Genomic DNA, 9,008 nt, shown 5'->3' on the forward strand with positions numbered 1-9,008 from the left:
TAGATCTTCTTTTTATTTCACTAGCAATGTTTTATAGTTTTAGGTGCATATACATTGTATCTTATGGAATTTATCTTTAAGTATTTTACATATTTTGTTGTCTTTAAGATGGGATTATTTGAAGTTTATTTTATAGTCATTTGTTACTGGATCTATCCTGTCATTAAAACGGAACTACTGTAAATATGTTTTTTCTTGTACTTTAGACTGATTTAGCAGTAGACTTTTCATCTCCTACTCTTAAAGTAACTTCTACAAGTCTTTCATTTCCTAGGTCCAGTTACAGGAAGTGATCTGTAGTAGGCATGCAACAGAATTTTGTTTTGAATTAAGGCATCACTTTCAGGATCATATTAATTTTTATTTAGTTTTTAAAAGACCATTAGAAAGCACTGAGAATTCAAAATTCTTAGCTTGCACTATACTAAACAGCAGTGTGAGATGATTTGACAGGTATCTGATTGATTTAAAAAGTGTAGCATACTTTTTTTGCACTTGATTGGCATTCAAATTATCCACTATTAATATTAACAAGATAAATGTCAAATCACATCCTCACTTGTGTTATCTCAGGAGGGAAGTTTAACAAAAGAGAAATGAGAAGAGAGCCTGTTAATTCCATGTGCAGCAGAGCATTGCTCTTGTGGGTAGAGGCTGGTGTGACTCTGGGGTATTGCTGTATCCTGGGCCATTCTGGATGGCCAGGGCATAAAGAACTCTAAGAAAGGTGTTAGAGATCAGAGGATATTCCACTTAGATTACTTCTTTCTGTACTAGCTAGATGAGGTGATTGGCTTACTTCCATATAAAGAATCTTAGGGAAGGAATTCAGTGTCCTAGTTTTCCCTGTCCACTTGTGCTGCTATGAACATACCAGGGCTGATGAAGTTATTAAATGTATTTCTTATAGTTCCAGGGACTTAAAGTCCAAGATCAAATCCTGAGCTCCACTCTTCCAACATGTGGCCTTGTTGTTTCAAAAGAATGAGCACTGTACTCTCGTGTGGCAGAGATAATGGGAAGGGTTGAAGGACACATGTCCTGAGTGAAGTCCCTCTTATAAGGATTATAGCACCATTGATGAGAAGTTTTTGTGACCTAATCAAGACCTAAAGACCCCCCAGTCTTAATACGGTTGTACTGGGGGTGAAATTTCAGCATGTAATTTGGAGAGGAGTCAGGCTTCAGCCTACACTGTATAGTGAGCAGTGCCACCATCTGTTTCTGAGGCATGAAACTATTAATAGAAACTATAGTTCATGCAGCACTGCCCTCCCCCATTACATGCTTTAGTTGATCTATATAGTATTTAAAATGGTTAAAAATTTACATTTAAGAGCAACAATTTAGAAGTGGAGAACACAGAGGGACTCACTCCTCCTGCCTCTGTGTGTGTGTGTTGCAAAATTAGATTCTTAAGTTCATGAAAAAGAAAATTTGGTTATGCACAGATCCTTTCCTTCTCTTATGCTAAGTTTATGCAACTGAAATAAACAGTGCTTTTTTACTATCGTTCCACCTTATGAACTTTCACTATCAGAGGTCTCAAAACAACCAGCAAAGTGTGATAGTATAAATGGATGGGTGGATGGATGGATGGATAGATGATGGGTAGAACTCACACAACTATAAAACTTATTATAGTATGTTGCTGTAATTATTTCTTTTAAACATTAGTTATTGCTAATCTGTTGTTTGCTTATTTTCTAAATTTAAATTTGCTGTAGGTGTGTAAAAATGAAAATAAAGCCTACATTGTATGATTCATAACTTCAGGGTTAGGAATGCATTGTGGGTCTTACATCACATTTTGCTGTTAGGGTGCCTTTTTCTAGTCTGAAATCTCCATGTCTTCAACATTCCTTCCAGAAAACATCATGGTCAGGTTCTTCACAGCAGCTGCCTGCTCTCTAGGACCAGCTTCAATATTACTTCCTTTTCTATTGCACACACAAAAGCCACTCAAGAAGCAAGTGGCTTTCCAGCCCAATTGCAGTCACCTTGGCAGGCACCTCAGCTCATGTCCTGCAGCTTTCCCCACTCCAGTGTGTGTGTGTGTGTGTGTGTGTGTGTGTGTGTGTGTATGTGTGTGTGTGTGAAAGAGAGAGACAGAGAGACAGAGAGACAGAGAGACAGAGAGACAGAGACAGAGACAGAGAGACAGTGACAGAGAGACAGAGAGAGACAGAGAGAGAAGAGGAGAGAGGAGAGAGGAGAGGAGAGGGGAGGGGAAGGGAAGAGGAGAAGAGAAGAGAAGAGAAGAGAAGAGAAGAGAAGAGAAGAGAAGAGAAGAGAAGAGAAGAGAAGAGAAGAGAAGAGAAGAGATTTGAGAGGTGAGAGAAGAAAGGGAGAGACTGAGGTGGACTCATGAGTGTTCAAGTTCTCCAGAAGAGTCATGTATTTGTGTCATCATGCCATACTTAGACTAATGTCTTCTGTCGGAAATAAAATAGACATGGTTAAGGCTAACCCCTGGTCCCCATAACTTCATTATATATACTGTACCTCCACATACTATTTTACACACACACACACACACACACACACACACACACACACACGCACACACACACCTACATATATTCCTTAAACACATAGAGATTGGAACTTTTTTTTTTCTTTTTCTTTTCATTTAAAACACTGAAAAGACATGTATCTTAGAGTACGGTGAAAAACAGTTGTATCTTAGAGAATGGGGAAGCTCCTCTCCTACAGCTCTTGAAGTGATTACAAAGAAAGCATACGTCTCAGGGATGAATTCATCTGTGTGTCTGTCATGGGAACTGTTCATTTATGTAAGACAGATTATAAAAGAAAAGGCCCAGTCTAAATCCCTATAAAATGTTTCTTTTTTCTTTTCTTTTCTTTTCCTTCCTTCCTTCCTTCCTTCCTTCCTTCCTTCCTTCCTTCCTTCCTTCCTTCCTTCCCTTTCCTTTCCTTTCCTTTTTTTTTTTTTTGGTTTTTTTTTTTTTTTTTTTTTTTGGTTTTTTGGTTTTTTGAGACAGGGTTTCTCTGTGTAGCCCTGGTTTCACTCTGTAGACCAGGCTGGCCTCAAACTCAGAAATCTACCTGCCTCTGCCCCCCAAGTGCTGGGATTAAAGGCATGCGCCACCACTGCCTGGAAAAATGTTTCCTTTTAAAAATACCCCCACATAAACTCAGTTTTTGGCCCACATACATTTTCTTGGTTTCTGTGTGTATGTGTGTAGAATGATATGCTATGGTCAGAGAATAAAAGCAGACAGGGTGAAATGTTACCATGACATGAGAAGGATTCTGCTTTGGGGCACTGTTTAGGCTAGAACCATTTCAATGCTGGTTCAGGCTCTATTTCTCATGGCCTTGACCTAGTTTTTAATATTCCTCTATGGTGGTTTGAATGATAAATATCTCCCCCAGTCTTGGGCATTTCAACATTTGCTCTTCACCTGGTGAAACTATTTGGGGATGTTTTAGAGGTACAGCCTTGTTGGAGAAAGTAGATCGTTGTGGGTGGGCTTGGAGAGTAAAAAGCATCCCTCAGCCATGGCTTGTTTGTTGCCTCATCTTGGTTTGAGTGGTTCTAGATGTAAGCATTCAGATTGCTGCTCCAGCAGCCATGCGTTCACTTTTCTGAGACAGAGATGCACTCTTATCCCCCTGGAACTGTCAGCCCAAAGAAGTTCTCTCTTCTGTTAGCTGTCTTGGGTGTGTTTTATCATAGCAACAGAGAAGTTAGTAATGCTGAAATTGGTACTAAAGAGCAGACTGCTGTCATGAAGACCCTGACATAATGTTTTTTTTTTTTGTTTTTTGTTTTTTTTTTTTTTTTGGTTGGTTGGTTGGTGTTTTAGAAGATTGTAGAAGATTTGGAGAAAACCGTGACCATGATGTTGTTTTGGAGGGATGTGTAAGAGTTGGGGACATTGTACTAGAAAAGCTGTAGCCTGCTGTAAGCATGACTTAATAGGACTTCCTAGTAGGAACCTGGAGGACAGTGATTCTTAGAGCAGTGATTGCAGCTCACGAAGTTTCAGAAGGAAACAATATCAATAATGGGACTAGAGACCATTCCTGGGGCATTTTGACAAAGAATGTGGCTGTCTCTTGCCTTTGTCCCCCAAACTTTTCTGACACTAAATTGAAAAGCAATGACTGATTTCTTTGTTGAAGGAAATTTAAAGATAGCACAGCATTGTGTGGAGGTCATTTGTAATGACTGTTATCCTGGTCTACAAAGAAAGAGAGCAAGTGGGGGAAAGAGAACTACCAAGCATGGTTTGAAGAGGGACCGCCAGGAAACTTAGTGCTGCATGGGGGCTTGCCTTGAAAGCAACAAGGAGATCAATGAAGGCCTGATCTGCACTAGAATGTAGGGAGGGGGTACTCTAGGGCAAGTCCCTGCCCAGCTAAGCTTCCAATTTGTGAAAGGAAAAGGCTTAAGGAATTATCTGCTCCTAGAAAGGAGGAGCAAACCAAAACTTTAGCAAATGTCATTCAAGGAGTCAAGGATTTCGGTGGTTTGAAATACACTTGGCCCAGGGAGTGGCGCTACTAGGAGGTATGACTTTGTTGGAGGAAGTGTGTCATTGTATGGGTGGGCTTTGAGATGTTCCTCCTAGCTGCCTGAAGATAGTTTGGTTCTGTCTTCCTTTGGATGAAGATGTAGAACTCTCATCTCCTCCAGCACCATGCCTGCCTAGATGCTGCCATATTTTCTGCTTTGATGATAATAGACTGGCCCTCTGAATCTATAAGCCAGCCCCAATTAAATGCTGTCCTTTATAAGAGTTGCATTGGTTGTGGTGTCTTTTCTCAGCAAGGATCCATCTATGACAAGGATCCATCTCAAGCTGTCAGCTGAACTTGGGTGTGATATTGCCATGATTCTCACAAATGTAGAGGTTGTGGAATCTTCCTTGGTGATCTCTGAGAGATGATGAGGCTAGGCAGTGTGTGTCAGTGGAGCCTCTACCTGATGACCCTGAGTGAGTAAGAGGCCCGGAGAGGTAACTGCATGATTCTGTGAAAGTGAAGTCTGGGTTACATTGAATACTCCACGATGTTGAAGATGGCAGAGCCATGGGTTATATGAAAGGGGAATCTACAGGCAGGGAGTGAAACCAGCTCAAGAGAGAGATGCATGTAGGGAAGCTGGAGGAGCAGATCCATATGAACCCATTAAAGTTAAGGTCACATGTATCTGAGATGGAGCTACAGGGTTGGAAATTTGTCTTACTGGGATCTGGTCTTGTTTTGATCTAGTATTTCCTCATTATGCCCCCTCCTTCCCTTTCAGAATGGCAATGTATAATGTGTACTGTTATATCTTGGAATTACGTAATTTTTGTTCTGTTACAGGGGTTGCCCTGAGTCATAGAAGAGAGTTTGGACTTAGACTTTAGAGACTTGAAGTTGGACTAAATAGATTTTGCATTATGATATGGCCATGAGACTATGTAAGCCTGGAAGTGGAATGTTGTGGTTTTGATGACAAATGTTCCCCATAGTCACAAACATCTGAATATGTGGTTCTCATTTGGTGATGCTATTTGGGGAGGCTTAAGAGGCACAGCCTTGTTGGAGGGAACCTGCTTTGTGAGTAAAATCCTTCATTTATTGGTAGTGTACCCTCTTCGCTCTTTTCTTGGGTTTTGTGGTTTGAGATGTGAGCTCTTACTCAGTTCACTCCTTCAGCTGCCATCAGTATTGTTCCCCTGTGGTGGGGATGGACCCTTATCTCCCTGGGACTATAAGTGCAAATAAACCATTCTTTCATTAGCCACCTTGATTTTGACATTTTATCACAGCAAGAGACATGTAACTAATACAGTCCCAAACCTTGCCTGAACAGCAGGCATACTTACACTAAGTAATTTAACATAGTTGTAATGCTACAATGCAAGATGTTTGCAACACAGTGAGAAATAATAAAAAGAAAAAAAGGTAAGTGCTAGTTTCTAATAATAAGCAGAATTTTACCCAGACCTACCGAGGCTCCCACACTCTCTACACTGCCCTTTCCTGTCAGGCCCTGTTCTCAGGACTTCACAAAAAAGAGAGAATTGGCTGAGTAACTCTGGAGATAATAACAGGGCCACAGAACAGCATACATCAGCATAGTGTGCCGTGGCCTCCTCCTCTGTTCCTGTCTTCTCATCCCCTTACCTCATACCAGATTCCTGAAAGGACTGACCAGATAGTCACTTTTATTATTGATCTCTTGTATTCTTCAGAGTTGTAAAGTAGCCAAGCGTGGTGACAAACACCGGAAACACTGGCACTTGGGAGGATATGCTAGAATGGTGAGTTCAGAGCCAGTCTGGTTGTAGTCGCTCTCTCTTTCAATATTCACATACACATGAAACAAAGGTTTCCAATTTTTGCTGTTTATCTAAGTGGATCCAAGCAGTGACTGTAAATTGGTTTCTTTTCCTGCAGGGTCCATAAAACCAGCCAAGAGGAGCCTCGGCCCTTTTTCTTTTATAGTAGATGTTGCAAAACTGTGACCAGCGTTGGATCTCAGCCCACAGATGTGTTTCGTTTGGCTCACATGGCATGATTTAAAATTTTGAATGTTTCCAACATTTAAGAATAAAAAAATCTTACATAAAAATTCGGATTTCTAGCTTACTTTGGAAATCAGATCTGGCTCCTGTCCGGGCTCATGTTTCAGCATCAAGTGTGGGCTGAGGGTTAACCACCCTGGGGAGTGGGGCGGGGCAGGGTTGAGCCCAGATAGTTCCTTGGACTTGCTTGGCTTCTGCAAACATTCTAATCCTGTAACTTCAGTCCATTCACCCGGCCTACAGTGCTTTAAGACCAGGCTCTAAACCCTTGGACCCAGGGTCCAAACAGGACCTCAGTTTGCTAATTTGTAAACTGGATGGGGATAGTCCAAGTTAATGGGCTACATGCCCATGCTACCCTTCAGTCTGAATCTCCCACCATCTTCTGCTTCCATGTCTGAGCCTGTGTGGATCACTTACTTGTACCTTGTAAAGTTTGGAGCCAGCAGCACAGCTGAAGCCCCCGCTGAAGCTCAGTGATATCTTTCACTTCCAGCAGATATGATGGTGTGTGCACTCTAGTACTGGGTACAAAATTCTGTTTTTGACTGGGAGAGAGGGTAGGCTTCAGACAAACACTTGAGTAAGTAGACAAGTCTGTAGTCTGGTTATGCAGATTTGGTGTGCATACCATGTTGTGAGGAGCTGCTGTCCTCGATTTCCTTTATATATCAATATTCATCTTATGGAAGACACACAATAAAATACATATAGGTCTAGGGGAGCTCATATCCTATTAAAGTCCACTGCCAAAGCATGTGAGAAAGTATAGTTTATCATTGGTGTGTTCAAAAACAAGACAAAGCTTACTTTCTCTTTGAGATCTCTAGATATATTAAAAAATAAGATTCTGACTCACCGACACCAGCCATGAATGAATGACAATTTTAAATGCCTTTTGTGAACTCAAGCTGACTGCCTAAACACATAAAAAACGTGATAGTACAAAGCACGCTTATGCCCAAGAGAGAATACAGTGTCCATAACAAGCACTGTCACAGTTCCAGGTTTTAAGGCTGCAGATAAGGGGGAACCGCATTTCTCTGTCTCTGTCTTCAGAGCAGATGCTTTTCTGCCGAGTCACTACTCTAACAGTTAGTCATTGATAACTTATTATTTTTAGGATCATAAAATACACAGTATCATGCTATATTGTAAGATAGGATACAGTGTACATCCTCAGAAGAGCGTGGCTGTGTTTTTGAGATTTATTAATTCTACCATAAGCATTTCTTGCTTACTTATTTAAATTATAGTCTAGAAGGATTAAGTCACAACTCCTGTTAGGAACACTCAGGCTATTTCCATTATAAGCAACTGAGCATGAACATTTTGTATTTGTTCATTGTACCATGTTCCTACTGCTCAAGAAATACCTTAGTTTCCAGATATCAGAGTAGAGAGGAGATGAGGAAGGAAAGAGAAAGGGTGGGGGAAAGGGAGAGAGAGAGAGAGAGAGAGAGAGAGAAAGAAACTGAGTAATCATTTTACGTTTTAGAGATTAAATATTGAATAGATCAAGGCTAGAAGGAAGCAAGACCAAAATTTTGTGAGTTGAATTGTTGACTGTATTTGACATGCTCCTTATGAGCAACGTTTGTGCAATATCCTCTTGGTCTCTTTTATCTTAGTTGGACAAGGTCTGTGCCATTTTAATTATGGGGACATTTTCAGTTTTTCCTCTTGATTAAAATTCTCTGCAAAGGAGAAACCTTGACTCAGGTCTTCTTTTCTTTTCTTTTCTTTTCTTTTCTTTTCTTTTCTTTTCTTTTCTTTTCTTTTCTTTCCTTTCCTTTCCTTTCCTTTCCTTTCCTTTCCTTTCCTTTCCTTTCCTTTCCTTTCCTTTCCTCTCCTCTCCTCTCCTCTCCTCTCCTCTCCTCTCCTCTCCTCTCCTTTTCTTTTTTCTTTTTTCTTTTCTTGACCTGCGGAATCATCTGTTTGAGGTTGCCTGGTTATCAGACAACAGAGGGAGAAAAAGTACAACAATCACAAATATTAGCAAAGACATTTTGAAAATACTTTGTATGCAGTTTTCTAAAGTCAGGTTATGACTAACCAGAAACCATCTCACAGATTAGTCTTGTCAGCTTTAATTAGTACTGTGGTCTTTTCTATTGTCCTTTGTCTATAGTAAAGTCTGCTATGGCACAAGTCCCACATAGGCAAACAATAAATGACATTCATTATTTAGAACTATTTTAGTTAACACTTTTATGATGTTTGCCTTTCCCCCTGAAAGCTGTGCTTGGTGGAAGCCTCACACTGTACTTGGGTAAGTGGATTTATCAGAGTAGGGACGCTTTTTATAGCCTTGTGAGATCAGTGTTTTAGAACCCTTCCTAAAGTTATCACTGGATTCTTTGTGTGTGCATGCGTGACTGTGTGACTGTGTGTGCATGTGTAGGTGATGGTGTAGAGCACACATGCAGATATCAGAGCATAGCTGTGGGCCTGGGACTT

At 40.6% G+C, this 9,008-nt stretch overlaps 1 long non-coding RNA gene across 1 annotated transcript in view; it reads left to right on the plus strand.

The window, feature by feature from the left end:
- Positions 1-7,765, plus strand: part of A830012C17Rik — a 33,817-nt gene extending 26,052 nt beyond the window's left edge. The window contains exons 3-4 of the long non-coding RNA XR_881079.1: positions 6,216-6,284; positions 6,421-7,765. This is a non-coding gene — a long non-coding RNA (RIKEN cDNA A830012C17 gene). The remainder of the gene's footprint in view (positions 1-6,215; positions 6,285-6,420) is intronic.
- Positions 7,766-9,008: the final 1,243 nt, after the last annotated feature.

This window comes from Mus musculus, chromosome 4 (assembly GCF_000001635.26).
Source record: "Mus musculus strain C57BL/6J chromosome 4, GRCm38.p6 C57BL/6J".
Lineage (NCBI taxonomy): Eukaryota > Metazoa > Chordata > Mammalia > Rodentia > Muridae > Mus > Mus musculus.